This window comes from Microcebus murinus, chromosome 8 (genome assembly GCF_040939455.1).
Source record: "Microcebus murinus isolate Inina chromosome 8, M.murinus_Inina_mat1.0, whole genome shotgun sequence".
Lineage (NCBI taxonomy): Eukaryota > Metazoa > Chordata > Mammalia > Primates > Cheirogaleidae > Microcebus > Microcebus murinus.
The window spans coordinates 19,719,714-19,727,975 of NC_134111.1; the positions used below are offsets into that span (position 1 = coordinate 19,719,714).

At 44.4% G+C, this 8,262-nt stretch overlaps 1 pseudogene; it reads left to right on the forward strand.

Annotated features, from left to right (window-relative positions):
- Positions 1-3,679: 3,679 nt before the first annotated feature.
- On the forward strand, positions 3,680-7,938 carry LOC105857604 (structural maintenance of chromosomes protein 4-like; annotated as a pseudogene).
- Positions 7,939-8,262: the final 324 nt, after the last annotated feature.

Here is an 8,262-nt window from a genome sequence, read left to right on the forward strand (position 1 = left end):
ACATGGCAGGGCCTGTCACTCATTCCTGGAGAATGTCCAGGCCAGTGGGGTTGAATGGCAGTGAGGTCGCCTTCCATGTGGGAGGGCTGGCACAGATCCAGGTGGCCTTGCTGGTGACCCTGTCCTGCCATTCTTTATTAGGCAGGGCTTGTGCGTGGGATGGATGACATTGTCTTTCCCTGGAGAGTTGGGCTTTACATGTGCATGGAAAATGGCCTCAGTGGTGGCTAGAACAATGGGACTTAGGAGAAAAAAAATGCTAAGTTAATGCCATACTTTGAAGGCATTACCCAAACTCACTCTCTTTCTCATTTAGAATCTCTACTGTTTATCTGGACAGCCCTGAGACATTAATGAAAAAAGAATGTGCTAGAACCATGGATATTCTTAGGCAGATATACCTGAGTTTTAATACCAATTCTGTTACATATTATCTGACAACCTTGGGCAAATGGCTTGCCTTTTCTGATCTTTAGTTTTCTAACTTGATAAAAAGAGGCTTAGTAATAATAATAATGATAATAGTTACTTATTGTGCATTTGCTATAAGTCAGCTACTGTGCTGAGCCCTTAAATTTAATCTTCCTAACAACAATATGGTAGGTACTATTTATTTCTAGTTTATAGGTTAGGAAAAGGAAATTTTAAGGGGCTCAGCTATTCAAAGTCACACAGTTTACGAGGCATGGAGCCAGTAATTGAACCCAATCAGCCAACTATGAGTCCACCTTGAAGCCTACACTATTCACCGCTCCCAAGGAACTAATGTAGGTGGAGCACCTCCCTCAATGCCAGCACATACTAACTGCTCAAAAATTGCCCCCTCCTAGGGCATCCTTGGTTGACAAGCCAGGCTTTGGAGTCAAAGATTCTCCTCATTATGGAGATCCCAGGACTTTACAACTAAAATCTCGGAGCGGCTGGCTGCTCATCTCCTAGCTGAGGTTGTGGGCTGAATCTTTCATTCTCTGTGTGACAGTGAGCAATGAAACTCCAATTTATGATCTCCCACTCTCTTTATGGAGCCTCTGTTCCTATCCCCCATCAATCATTGTCACTTTGAATTTTTGCAGTGTCTTACAAAATCAACCTATGTTGATCTTTTCCTTTGGTTTAAAGCTTCAGCAATGAAGATCTATGCCTATATGGTCTCCCTGAAATGGGCATTATATCACATAGAATCTTCAACAGCAAACCCTCAACAACAACAATGAGGACAACAGCAATTACATCGGCCACCACCACCACCATTAGTGTTAACCCGGATCCTGCCACATGGGGTACCTGCTGTTTGGTGCACCAGGTGCTGAGCTCTGGGATCTCAAACTAAAATTTCTGCTGGACTAGGCAGGTACATAAATGGAACAGCAGGCCAGGCGGACTGCAATGAACTGAGAGCCTGTGGCCTCACCAAGGAGGTGACTGCTGCTTAGCTCTGGCTGACTGTTGCCATGCTAGATTGCAGTCTCGGTTTTGTCAGATCTTCACATTCTCAAGAGAAATTATAAATATGGATTTTTATGTGCAATTTTGCAATGTAAAAATGTTGGCAAAAAATGCACATTAAAGAAAAGCCTTATCTATAGGATGTATGTCATTTGTTCTTACAGCTTCTGACCTAGCCCTTCTAGGCCACTGAGTGAAGATCATACAATAACAGCGGCATAAGCCATGATCATGGGATAGTGGATATAATCAAAGGTTTTATGTCCCAGAAGTCTCCAAAGAGCCATTGTAAGGCCACTTCCACTTTAAGAGGCAGCCTAGGGCTCCAAAGGGGACATCAGTGTGACTACACTAATTGCAGTGGCTTCCATGCCAATTCCAAGCTCCCATCCTGGCTTCCTTGTTTTTGTTTCCTTGGTGTTAACACTCCTTGCTCTCTCTTCTGGCCTGGTCTCCTATCCGCTGACCACAGGCTTGGCCTGGTTCTTCTAAGTGGTCCTCCTTTTGGCTTAGGTACTGTCCATCTCCTTCTTTGAATGGAACTGAGCTGCCCACCTACACTGAAGCTCTGCCAGAGGTAAGGCTTTGCCCAGGTGGGCTCTTCTCTGGATGCCTGTGCTGCTCCTACTCTGGGGCCAGCTTCCCATTACTCCACTGGAGTCTCTGAGGTGGAAACCAGCATGCAGATTCCAGCTGTGCGAGGCAGTTTCTATGTGTCTCCAGGGCTCCAATAACAGCAAAGGACCTGGTCACGGGCCAAATTGTATCACTTCTGAATAATTCATACGTTGGAGTCCTAACCTAACCCTAGTACATCAAAATGTGATTCTTTGGGGATATAGGTTCTTTAAAATGGTAACTAAGTTAAAATGAGGTCATTAGGGTGGATCCTAACACAACATGACTGGTGTCTTTCTAAGAAAGGATTAGGACACACGCATACTCAGAGGAAAGACCACGCAAGGATGCAGGGAGAACACAGCCATCTACAAGGTCAGGAGGGGCCTCAGAAGAAACCAACCTTGCTGACACCTAGATTTCAGACTTGGAGCCTCCAGAACTCTGAGGACATAAAGTTCTGTCAGGACTTTGTCGTGGCAGCCCTAGCAAACTAATACAGACTCTGAGCAAAGACCTCAGCCTAGTGGTTCTGGGTCCCCAGAGGGGCCTTCACAGTCTTCAGTAGAGGCAGCCTGACCTCACGAGTTCGAGGATTTGTATCCCACACTTAACGTTCAGAACAGCTGGCTCAGGGTGGGAGTGTGGGCACAGAGGTTCCTGGTGTCTCTGGGCTCCTGCCCTGGGACTGAGGCGAGAGCAGTAGGAGAGTCAGACAGCAGGGACTGTGTGCGTCTGAAGGGGCTGGGGTGGTTATGGCGTGGAGTTGGAGGAAGCACCCAAGCTCTGTCAAGAGGGGAGGCGAGGCCGCGTGCTGGCGAGAGAGATGTCTTGCCAGAGGCCGGTGAGATCAGGGGAGGTTTGGGTTCCGATCCGTGGATAGGTTGGAGTAGGTGGTTTAGGATCAAAGCTGTGAGTAATGAGAGGATGTTAGAAGTCTATTTCTACGTAAGCCTAAAGGGCCTGGCCAAGGTCAACTGTGAAATTCTCTGGTCTGTGGACTTGATTATATACTTCTGGTTTATTTTCTGCCAGGTGAAACCTGCATATTGAAGTGTTCAGGACGTTTATGGATTCTCAACATCTTCACCGTGTGATTTTGTATTGTATCTGGAACTCTTACACGTATTGACCAGCACCGAAATTAGCAAAGCAAAAACATATGGAATTCATATTTTCCTGGAAAAGGCAAAACCACTGATGCATATTGTTTTAAAATCTGAGAACTTCCAACAAGTAAAGCCCCCTCTTCTTCCCGGCAAAGCTGTGGAAGTCACTGGAAGCTGCCCCTCTGCAGCCACGTGGCACAATTAGCAGACCATTGCTTCTTGGCTCTGTCTTCTTGGCTCTTCTTGGCAGAAGCAGCGTCCAGCAACAGCGTGGGGTCTGCCCTGCTGCGCAGCTTCCTCATTGATCCCGTCTTGGCTCTGAGAGCTGGGAGAGCTGGGGAGGGACAGCATCTCCGCCTTGCAGAGCCTTCAGGCTTGCATTTCCCACAGCCAGCGGTTCTCGTTCTTGACAAGTTAAACAGTCGTCTTGGTGTATTGGTGATTCACTGCAAGACATTAGCGCAGGTTTGTATGGAACAGAAAGTTCACGACATTGATTTGCTGAAATGAGGTAAGAGAAATGCCTGGGCCTCAGATGGGAGGGTCTCTTTAGGGCCAGCAAAAGTGCTGATCCTGGGCTCAAGAAGGGGACAGGTACATACATACATAATGAGTACGAGGAGCACCATCTGGGGGATGGTCATGCTTTAAGCTCTGACTCAAGGGCAAGGGCAATATACATAACCTTAACATTCATACCCCCATAATACGCTGAAAGAAAAAAGAAAAGAAAAGAAAAGAAAAGAAAAGAAAAGAAAAGAAAAGAAAAGAAAAGAAAAGAAAAGAAAAGAAAAGAAAAGAAAAGACAAGACAAGACAAGACGGGAAGAGTATTGAGCTACAATGAGTGAGCCCTGAGCTTTCACTTTTATTTTCTTCCAAAAGCAATCAATGACAGCTGAATCTAGGCCAGCACACTCCTCGCTCAGGCCACAATCATTCATTCCTCAAACGTTTACTGAGCACCTACTATGTGGCAGGGACTATTCTAGGTGCTGGGAATTAGCAATGACTAACAAACACGGTCATTGTTCTTGTGGATCTTTCGTTTCTAGTAGAAAGGCAATAAACACAAAACACATTGTGTGACAATAAAATGATGCCACATGATGATATATACCATAAAGAGTATCAAATAGGATATGAGCTAGAAGATGGCAGAGGCCACCTTCTGAGACTTGGTTAGTGAAGGGCACTGCAAGGAAGTGGCTTCAAACTGAGACCCGAGTCTAAGGAAGAGCCAGCCATGGGAAGAGCAATGGAAAAGGCAACTGGAGGCTGAAGGAAGAACAGGTGCAGACCTTGAAGAGGCAGCACACCCACCGTGCTTGAGGGGAGAGGGAGGACCCAGGCGGCTAGAGCTTAGTAAGCAAAGAAAAGAGCGAAGGGGCTGAGTCGGGAGAGAGGTGCAGGTGGGGCGTCATGGACAAGGTAAAGAATTTAGATTTTATTCTAGTTGTCTCTTTCAACTGACAACAAGAAGGAAGGCTCAATTTCCAAAACAAACTGTCTCACTAGTGGTATGTTTTTTTTCTTTTTTTTTTTTTTACCAAGGGAGTCCATAGAAAGTTTGTGATGCTTTCATGATATAAGAGAATGTTATCATTCTAGGATGATTTAGATTTAGACCATGTAAGACACAGGGAGGTGGGTTAATGTTCTTTTCCTGCAGGCAATTTTAGATGGGCTTGTCATGAGTGTCCTGTTCAAGTGACAGTATGATGAGGGTCCCAAGTTCACCTTGGCTCTTGCCCCTTGCAGGTGGCCAGTTGTGTTGTCCAAGGCTTAGATGCTGCCTCCCCGTCAGTAAATAAACAAAGATGACCTCAGGAAAGAGGAAGAATGATATGCTTGATTGGAAGTGAGTTTGTCATGTGTACCAATGAGACAAAGAGCTTATGTTCTGCTAGAACCAGGGTTTACTCTGCTGTTGGCAACTGGACAACCTTCTACCATCTGCTAGCCACCTTTGGTCACCATCTGCCAGTTATGCAGCCAGTCTAGCCTCCCGCCTGTCGTGTGCCTCAGTGGGGGCGTCAGGGAGTCCCTGTCACTGATCCAATTTATCCTGGCTGTGCACGGACATTGCCAGAGCAGGGATTGCTGCAGTTGGTGGTGAGGTAGTGAGAAACTGCTCCCACTTATTATCTTGCTCCACTGAATTAGTTCATGGCAATGACTTCAATCTGGATGCCCGGAGGAGCTGAGAGACAGCTGTCTCACCTGGAAGGACCTAGAAAACCCAGGTTCTGGAACAGAAGTGGGAGAGTCAGCAGCCAGAAGGCAGCTGTCTTCGGCAGAGTTGAGTGACAATGGGAAAAGCTCATGAAGAGTCACAGCTTTGGACCCTGACGTGGGCAGTGATGCAAGGTGGTGAGACACACTACCCAGCAGCCACTCCCGTCTTGACACAACAGGTAAATCTAGACTAATCTAAGCCAAATTTAGGAGTCTAGTTCTTCTTGCCAATGACTGATTTCAGGAGAAGAATTTATCCCAAATCTAACCAAGGATAAGAGGTGGGAAATTTATTGAGGGTGCCTGGTAAATGCCTCATTGTTATGTCTTTATGTGACTGGTGAAATGGTCACAGCCATGTTGTGACCAAGAAGACAGCAGGCCTGGAGGCAGTTCAAGATTTTAGGCTGTTGAGGGAAAGATGGAAAGAATCTGTATCCCTCAGGACATGACAGAGCCCTGAAAGTAAATAATCCTGAACTGCATTTTCATTATGGGAGCTAATATGTTTCCCTTATTGTTTAAGCCTGTTGCATTTGAGTATTTAGTTACTTGCAGCCCAAACCTACCTAATTTATCTGATGCTTCAGTCCAACTTTTTCCCATCTGCATGCACATATTGTCATTTTTCAGCCAGAAAATTTTACTCGGATATATCCTATTAAGCCATTATTTTTCAGACTCAAACTATCTAAAGCTTAACTACTTGCCTTTTTCTCAAGTATGCATCTCAAATTTTTATTAGAAATAATTAGGAATCTTTGACTCCTTCTATTTCCAATCTCTTAATATACCATGTACATATACAAAACCATGCAACTGTATTTTAATAATCATATAAAAATTCTATCATTTATGAATGTTTACTGTGTGGTAGGCCCTGTGCTAGGGATTTCATGTAGATTTATATACCCTATTGCAAATTCTCAAGACAATACTACAGGATAGACAATTTTATCCCCTTTGCATATTTTAGGAAAATAAAGCTTGGAACCGTTAGGTGCCTTTTCCAAAGTTACACAGCTTATGTTGGCTGTAGAATGATTGGAACACAGTGCAGACTTTCCCCCCGTTTATATTTCTTTTTTCTCTCCCACTCTCTACAGGTTTAGGCCTAAGCGTCTCATGCCTGGACTACTGCAATGGAAAAGTCTTCTGGATTCTCAATCTAAGCTGCACATTCCTGCTACACTGCTGTCCCCAAGATTCTGCTCCTTGCACTTTCCCACTTTAAAATCTTCGGTGATTTATCATCATCTGCAGCAGCAGTCACACTGGCACGCAGGCAATAGAAACACGTGAAGTCTGTTGAAGGCACTGGGCTCCAAACTGCTTGGGTGGGGACCAGATGCCTTTTAAAAACACTGGGCACTTCAAGTAATAAGGCATCAGTTGGCTACCAGTTTGTAACCAAGGATGGCCAAGACAAAATCCATTGTTTCTCTTATGGCATTGGAGGTCATCTAAAATCAAATCCTGAACTGATATCCCTCTCATCTCTTACTCAGCCCCCAACTGAAGCCTCTCATATGACACATGGCCAAGACCCTTCCATTGTGCCCCCAGATAGACTCGACCTCTAAGCTCTTTCTCAGGACTTTGTCTCCGGAACATTGTCCATTCATTCTTACCTACTCCTCGATAGTCACAACCCAGCTCTCATCCCTCTTCCTTGACAAAGCATTCCTGGGATCACATAGAAGAGATTGTTAGTGTTGTGGGAGGCCCCCAAAGCCCACAGGCCAGGCTCCTAGATCATCCTCACCTGGTATCTTCCACTTAGCTTGAACATCGCTGGCAACAATGGAGAGCTTACAACCCCCTAAGACGGCTCCGGTCAGCCCTGGGCTACGCCACCTATTCAAAGTCCTGCTGCCAGTGGAGCTAAATCTCATCATCCTAACTTCCACCTTGTGAGGTCAGATGGGACGAGCCTACTTTTCCCTTTTAAATATTTAAAGGAGAATTTCCATTGGGTGTCTTCCATCTTCACAGTAATCCTCCATATTCAAAATTCTCACAAAGAGGTAATTTAGGCAGGCATATGAAGACCCTCAGAAACAAAGACTTAATGAATTTATGGCCAGTTTTTATGTAATAACTAACAAAGGGGAATTACCAAATGCTTACTTGGGGAGTGGATGCCAAACTGGAGCTTGTAAATGTCTTGGGTCTTTTCTCTAAAGGAATCATGGTGAGTGACCACCTAAGCAAAGTTGGAATATGACCGTCAACCTTTCAGGAGAGGAAATGCTTAGTTCACTGGCTTTGGTATTTGCTCTTCACCAAGACAAACCCGCACCCTTTACTTCAAGCATGAGATTGATACAGCCCTTGATTTGTAAAATGTATCCATTGTTGCATTTTATACATACGAACAAAGAAAAACTGCCCAGTTCATAATAATTTCTCTTTGAAATAATATGTTTGAGGTTTCAGATAGATTTATTGGAATTTACAAGACATATAATATAACTAAAATTGTTGCAGTAAACCCATAAGAAATTGTATCTAAAGGGCTTTGTTGAACTTGTTTATTCTTCAAATTGAATTCGCATAGATTTGGTGTACTGTATTACTGATTTTCTATTTGTAAAGGATTATGACTTGTATATAATACATATTCTTAAACTGGAAAAAGAACCCTCTAAGTCTCTCTCATGTCTTGCCTGCATTCTACAAGAGGATCAGACACGGTGTTTTGACTGTCCAAACACCTTCTATGAAACCATTTGTCTTTAAGGAATGAGCAAGTGGTCGGACTAAAGGGAAAAAAAGTGGAGAGGAATACGAAGGTGGTTTGGATTTACAGGGCAGGAGCCATCTGTTGGAAAGTCTTCCCCACGGAATAA